The sequence below is a fragment of the Cryptomeria japonica genome, unplaced genomic scaffold (genome assembly GCF_030272615.1).
Source record: "Cryptomeria japonica unplaced genomic scaffold, Sugi_1.0 HiC_scaffold_55, whole genome shotgun sequence".
In the NCBI taxonomy this organism is placed as follows: Eukaryota; Viridiplantae; Streptophyta; class Pinopsida; order Cupressales; family Cupressaceae; genus Cryptomeria; species Cryptomeria japonica.
Window position 1 is genome coordinate 187,753 of NW_026728877.1, and position 7,248 is coordinate 195,000.

General features: G+C 63.3%; 2 non-coding genes across 2 annotated transcripts; both read left to right on the forward strand.

Moving 5' to 3' along the window:
- Positions 1 to 870: 870 nt before the first annotated feature.
- On the forward strand, positions 871 to 989 carry LOC131863077 (5S ribosomal RNA). Its single transcript, XR_009362012.1, has one exon. It is a non-coding gene; the product is annotated as a 5S ribosomal RNA (ribosomal RNA).
- Positions 990 to 6,904: 5,915 nt separating this feature from the next.
- LOC131863079 (5S ribosomal RNA) lies at positions 6,905 to 7,023 on the forward strand. Its single transcript, XR_009362014.1, has one exon. It is a non-coding gene; the product is annotated as a 5S ribosomal RNA (ribosomal RNA).
- Positions 7,024 to 7,248: the final 225 nt, after the last annotated feature.

Sequence of the window (7,248 nt, forward strand, 5' to 3'; positions counted from 1 at the left end):
TGAGTGCCAATGTGGGTTCAAAGGTGCTAAGTTGGGTGCGAGGTTGGGTGCGAGGGTGGGTGGGTGCCAAGGTGTGCTAGGTGGAAGCCCGGGTGGGTCGGCATCCCATGGGTGTCGAGTTGGGTGCCTGATGGGTGCTTCTTGTCAAGTTTTAGTCGTCGGGACTCATTTCGAGCCTTAGAGGTCGTTTCTTGTCCGGTTGCCCTGTCTTCGACCTGGGAACCCAATTTTGGTCCTCGGGTCCCATTTTTTTTTGTCTCGCATCCCACTTTTGGCCTGTGGCCTTTTCGGGGTCGATTCTCGTTTTGGGCATCAGAGCATGTTTCTTCTCCTAAAACCCAATATTTGTTTATTAAGTCTCGGAACACATTTTTGTTCTCGTGGACCCATCATGGGTCTTGGAACGCATTTGTGGTCCTTGGGTCCCATTTTGCATCCCGAAACTTGTGTTTTGGTGCTTGATCCCTATTTTGGGTGCCCACCTTGCACCAAGTGCGCACCCGGGGCAAACCGAGCGCCTTGGTGCACCGGGGCAAGATCGAGCGTGCACCCGAGGCGCCCCGAACATGCACCAAGGTGCACTCGGCCCACATGTGAGCGCAGGTCGTTGCGCCCGAGGTGGTGTGTGGGCACCGCGTTGCAGACGGGACACTGCACGCACACGACGCCCCGTCCAGGTGCACGCACGTAGGCCGGGCCGGGTGCACACCCGACGCCCTAGCAAGGTGCGCGCACCCGGGCAGGGCTCACACTTGGCGAACGGGGCGCACTTCGCGAGGGAGGGTGTGCACCTCGACGGGGGTGGGTGGCCGGGGTGGATTCGCACGTGGGTCGCGGTTTGCTAAGTACACACTGCGACAAGCTCATAACGGGTGCGATCATACCAGCGTTAGTGCACCGGATCCCATCAGAACTCCGCAGTTAAGCGCGCTTGGGCCGGAGTAGTACTGGGATGGGTGACCTCCCGGGAAGTCCCGGTGTTGCACCCTTTTTTAGTTTTTCGCCGGGCGTCGCAATGCTATTTGAATAAACCTTTTGCCCGTTTGCGTTCTCGTCGGGGCCGGGCCGGGCCGGGGTGCGCTGCCCGCACTACCGCGCGCGCGGGGGCGACACCGAGCGCGCACCCGAGGCGCCCCGAGCACACAGGCCACGGTGCAACCCGGGCGTTGTGCGCGCACCCCGGTGCGCCCGAGGTGCTGCGCGCGCACCCAGGTGAAATCGGTGTGCACCTCGGCCAGTGCGCGCTCGGTCGAGTCGCGCACGTTGGCCAAGGTGCACGGTGATGTTTCTTACTCTAAGGTTCCGCACCAGACGCCCGGGACAGGTGAGCGAAGCTGGGCGGGGCCGGGTGCGCGGCCGGGGCAGGTGCACGCAGCTGGAGAGAGCTTTGGAGCACACCAGAGGTGCGCACCTTGGAGCACACTTCGGAGCGCACCAATGATGCGCTCCATTCAAAAGTTTCCTGAAAAGGCAAAAAAAGTTGAGATTATAGAATTTCCCACTTGAGAGATTGTAAAAAAAAAAAATTTAAAATGAAGGAAACGCGGGTGCCAAGGTGTGCGCGCCCGGGTGCGCAGCCCAGCCAAGGTGTGCGCACCAAGGCGCCCACCCTGGCGAAGGTGCACGCAAGGTGCGCACCCGAGGCAAACCGGACAATTAACCCAACTTTCGACTTCGCGCGCACCTGCGCACCTTGGAGCGCACTTCGGAGCGCTCCTTGGTGCGCACCAATCTTGGGCACCTCGGAGTGCACCATGGCGCCCACCAAGGTGCGCACCCGGGGCAAACCGAGCTCCGACTTCGTGCGCACCTTGGAGCGCACGAAAGGTGCGCACCATGGCGCCCACCAAGGTGCGCAGCCCAGCCAAGGCGTGCGCATCAAGGTGCGCACCCTGGCGAAGGTGCGCACCCGGGGCAAACCGAGCTCCGACTTCGTGCGCACCTTGGAGCGCACAAAGGGTGCGCAACCCAGCCAAGGTGTGCGCACCCCGGGCAAACCGAGCTCCGAATCGTGCGCACCTTGGAGCACACTTCGGAGCCCTCCTTGGTGCGCACCGATGTTGCGCACCTCGGAGCGCACCCGGGGAAAACAATGCAATTAACCCGACTTTCGACTTCGTGGGCACCTCGGAGCGCTCTCGGGTTCGCACCTCGGAGCACACCGAGGTGCGCACCTTTGATGCGCTGCCTTCACCAATTTCCAGAAAAGGCAAGAAAACATTGAGAAGGTGTGCGCACCGAGGTGCCCACCCTGGCGAAGGTGCACGCGAGGTGCGCACCCGGGGCAAACCGGGCTCCGACTTCGTGCACGCCATGCTGCGCACCTTGGAGGGCCATGGTGCGCACCTTGGAGCACACTTCGGAGCGCTCAATGGTGCCCAACCCAGCCAAGGTGCCCACCGCGGCGAAGGTGCACGCGAGGTGCGCACCCGGGGCAAACCGGGCTCCGACTTCGTGCACGCCGCACCTTGGAGCACACTTCGGAGCGCTCCTTGGTGCGCACCAGGGCGCGCAACCCAGCCGAGGTGCCCACCCCGGCGAAGGTGCACGCGGGGTGCGCACCCGGGGCAAACCGGGCTCCGACTTCGTGCACGCCATGGTGCCCACCGCGGCGAAGGTGCACGCGAGGTGCGCACCCGGGGCAAACCGGGCTCCGACTTCGTGCACGCCGCACCTTGGAGCACACTTCGGAGCGCTCCTTGGTGCGCACCAGGGCGCGCAACCCAGCCGAGGTGCCCACCCCGGCGAAGGTGCACGCGAGGTGCGCACCCGGGGCAAACCGGGCTCCGACTTCGTGCACGCCATGGTGCCCACCGCGGCGAAGGTGCACGCGAGGTGCGCACCCGGGGCAAACCGGGCTCCGACTTCGTGCACGCCGCACCTTGGAGCACACTTCGGAGCGCTCCTTGGTGCGCACCATGGTGCCCACCAGGGCGCGCAACCCCGCCGAAGGTGCACGCGAGGTGCGCACCCGGGGCAAACCGGGCTCCGACTTCGTGCACGCCGCACCTTGGAGCACACTTCGGAGCGCTCCTTGGTGCGCACCAGGGCGCGCAACCCCGCCGAAGGTGCACGCGAGGTGCGCACCCGGGGCAAACCGGGCTCCGACTTCGTGCACGCCATGGTGCGCACCAGGGTGCCCACCGCGGCGAAGGTGCGCACCCGGGGCAAACCGGGCTCCGACTTCGTGCACGCCGCACCTTGGAGCACACTTCGGAGCGCTCCTTGGTGCGCACCAGGGCGCGCAACCCAGCCGAGGTGCCCACCCCGGCGAAGGTGCACGCGAGGTGCGCACCCGGGGCAAACCGGGCTCCGACTTCGTGCACGCCATGGTGCCCACCGCGGCGAAGGTGCGCACCCGGGGCAAACCGGGCTAGGACTTCGTGCACGCCGCACCTTGGAGCACACTTCGGAGCGCTCCTTGGTGCGCACCATGGTGCCCACCAGGCCGCGCAACCCAGCCAAGGTGTGCGCACCAAGGTGCACGCGAGGTGCGCACCCGGGGCAAACCGGGGTCCGGCTTCGTGCACGCCGCACCTTGGAGCACACATCGGGGCGCTCCCGGGTTCGCACCGGCGTTGCGCACCGTGGTGGGCACCTCGGAGCGCACCGTGGTGGGCACCTCGGAGCACACCAAGGTGGGCAGCGAGGTGCGCACCTTTGATGCGATGCCTTCACTAATTTCCATAAAAGGCAAAAGAAAACGAGATTTTAAAATTTCCGTTTTGAAAGATAGTGAGAAAAAGGGAATGCTGGTGCCATCTTGAGCCCGCCCTGGTGCGCAGCCCAGCCAAGGTGTGCGCACCAAGGTGCCCACCCTGGCGAAGGTGCGCGCCCGGGCAATTAACCCAACTTCCAACTTCGCGCGCGCCAGGGTGGGAGCGCACCCAACAACCGGGCCTGGGAAGAGCCAATGCGAGAAACCCCACCAAACGCTCTGACAAAAAAAGAGGGGGCGCTCCAGTAACCCCGCTTCGGAGCGCACCCTGGGCAAACCCAGCCAGGGTGCCCACCCCGGCCAAGGTGCAGGCGAGGTGCGCACCCGGGGCAAACCGGGCTCCGACAACGTGCACGCCGCACCTTGGAGCACACTTCGTAGCGCTCCCGGGTGCGCACCTCAGAGCACACCAAGGTGGGCAGCGAGGTGCGCACCTTTGATGCGCTGCCTTCACTAATTTCCAGAAAAGGCAAAAAAAAGAGGAGATTTTAAAATTTCCGTTTTGAAAGATAGTGAAAAAAACGGAACGCGGGTGCCATCTTGAGCCCGCCCTGGTGCACAGCCCAGGTAAGGTGCCCACCCTGGCAAAGGTGCGCACCCGGGCAATTAACCCTACTTCCGACTTCGTGCGCGCCAGGGTGGCAACCGGGCCTGGGAAGAGCCAATGCGAGAAACCCCACCAAACGCTCCGACAAAAAAAGAGGCGGCGCTCCAATAACCCCGCTTCGGAGCGCAGCCGGGGCAAACCCAGCCAAGGTGCCCACCCCGACGAAGGTGCACGCGAGGTGCGCACCCGGGGCAAACCGGGCTCCGACAACTTGCACGCAGCACCTTGGAGCACACTTCGAAGCACTCCCGGGTGCCCACCGGCGTTGCGCACCGTGGTGGGCAGCGAGGTGCGCACCTTTGATGCGCTGCCTTCACTAATTTCCAGAAAAGGCAAAAAAAAATGAGATTTTAAAATTTCCGTTTTGAAAGATAGTGAAAAAAACGGAACGCGGGTGCCATCTTGAGCCCGCCCTGGTGCGCAGCCCAGGCAAGGCATGCGCACCAAGGTGCCCACCCGCGGTGCACGCCCGGGGCAAACCGGGCTCCGACTTCGTGCAGGCCGCACCTTGGAGCACACTTCGGAGCGCTCCTTGGTGCGCACCATGGTGCCCACCAGGGCGCACCCGGGGCAAACCGGGCTCCGACTTCGTGCACGCCGCACCTTGGAGCACACATCGGAGCGCTCCCAGGTTCGCACCAGCGTTGCGCACCTTTGATGCGCTGCCTTCACTAATTTCCAGAAAAGGCAAAAAAAAACGATATTTTAAAATTTCCGTTCTGAAAGATAGTGAAAAAAACGGAACGCGGGTGCCATCTTGAGCCCTTCCTGGTGCGCAGCCCAGGCAAGTTGTGCGCACCAAGGTGCCCACCCTGGCGGAGGTGCGCGCCCGGGGCAAACCGGGCTCCGACTTCGTGCACTGCATGGTGCCCACCAAGGCGCGCAACCCAGCCAAGGTGCCCACCGCAGCGAAGGTGCACGCGAGGTGCGCACCCGAGGTGCACACCCGGGGCAAACCGAGCTCCGACTTCGTGCACGCCGCACCTTGGAGCACACTTCAGAGCGCTCCTTGGTGCGCACCAGGGCGCGCAACCCAGCCAAGGTGCTCACCCCGGCGAAGGTGCACGCGAGGTGCGCACCCGGGGCAAGCCGGGCTCGGACTTCGTGCACGCCGCACCTTGGAGCACACATCGGAGCGCTCCCGGGTTCGCACCAGCATTGCGCACCTTTGATGCGCTGCCTTCACTAATTTCCAGAAAAGGCAAAAAAAAAAAAAAAACGAGATTTTAAAATTTCCGTTTTGAAAGATAGTGAAAAAAACGGAACGCGGGTGCCATCTTGAGCCCGCCCTGGTGTGCAGCCCAGGCAAGTTGTGCGCACCAAGGCACCCACCCTGGCCAAGGTGGGTCACGGGGTGGGTCCTAGGGTGGGTAACGGGGTGGGTACTAAGGTGCGTGCCAAGGTGGGTCATGGGGTGGGTGCCAAGGTGGGCACCAGGGTGGGTGTGCACCAACCCTAGCCAGGGTAGGTCACGGGGTGGTTGTCGGGGTGGGCGTCAAGGAGCCAAGGTGGGTGGCAAGTAGCCAAGTTGCGTGCCAAGGTGGGTGTCGGGGTGGGTGCCAAGGATCCAAGGTGGGTGCCAAGGAACCAAGGTGGGTGTCTGGGTGGGTGCCGAGGTGGGAGCCAGGGTGGGTCCCAAGGTGAGTGCAAAGGTGGGTGCCAGGGTCAAGGTGAGTGCCAATGTGGGTTCCAAGGTGCCAGGGTCAGGGTGAGTGCCAATGTGGGTTCAAAGGTGCTAAGTTGGGTGCGAGGTTGGGTGCGAGGGTGGGTGGGTGCCAAGGTGTGCTAGGTGGAAGCCCGGGTGGGTCGGCATCCCATGGGTGTCGAGTTGGGTGCCTGATGGGTGCTTCTTGTCAAGTTTTAGTCGTCGGGACTCATTTCGAGCCTTAGAGGTCGTTTCTTGTCCGGTTGCCCTGTCTTCGACCTGGGAACCCAATTTTGGTCCTCGGGTCCCATTTTTTTTTGTCTCGCATCCCACTTTTGGCCTGTGGCCTTTTCGGGGTCGATTCTCGTTTTGGGCATCAGAGCATGTTTCTTCTCCTAAAACCCAATATTTGTTTATTAAGTCTCGGAACACATTTTTGTTCTCGTGGACCCATCATGGGTCTTGGAACGCATTTGTGGTCCTTGGGTCCCATTTTGCATCCCGAAACTTGTGTTTTGGTGCTTGATCCCTATTTTGGGTGCCCACCTTGCACCAAGTGCGCACCCGGGGCAAACCGAGCGCCTTGGTGCACCGGGGCAAGATCGAGCGTGCACCCGAGGCGCCCCGAACATGCACCAAGGTGCACTCGGCCCACATGTGAGCGCAGGTCGTTGCGCCCGAGGTGGTGTGTGGGCACCGCGTTGCAGACGGGACACTGCACGCACACGACGCCCCGTCCAGGTGCACGCACGTAGGCCGGGCCGGGTGCACACCCGACGCCCTAGCAAGGTGCGCGCACCCGGGCAGGGCTCACACTTGGCGAACGGGGCGCACTTCGCGAGGGAGGGTGTGCACCTCGACGGGGGTGGGTGGCCGGGGTGGATTCGCACGTGGGTCGCGGTTTGCTAAGTACACACTGCGACAAGCTCATAACGGGTGCGATCATACCAGCGTTAGTGCACCGGATCCCATCAGAACTCCGCAGTTAAGCGCGCTTGGGCCGGAGTAGTACTGGGATGGGTGACCTCCCGGGAAGTCCCGGTGTTGCACCCTTTTTTAGTTTTTCGCCGGGCGTCGCAATGCTATTTGAATAAACCTTTTGCCCGTTTGCGTTCTCGTCGGGGCCGGGCCGGGCCGGGGTGCGCTGCCCGCACTACCGCGCGCGCGGGGGCGACACCGAGCGCGCACCCGAGGCGCCCCGAGCACACAGGCCACGGTGCAACCCGGGCGTTGTGCGCGCACCCCGGTGCGCCCGAGGTGCTGCGCGCGCACCCAGGT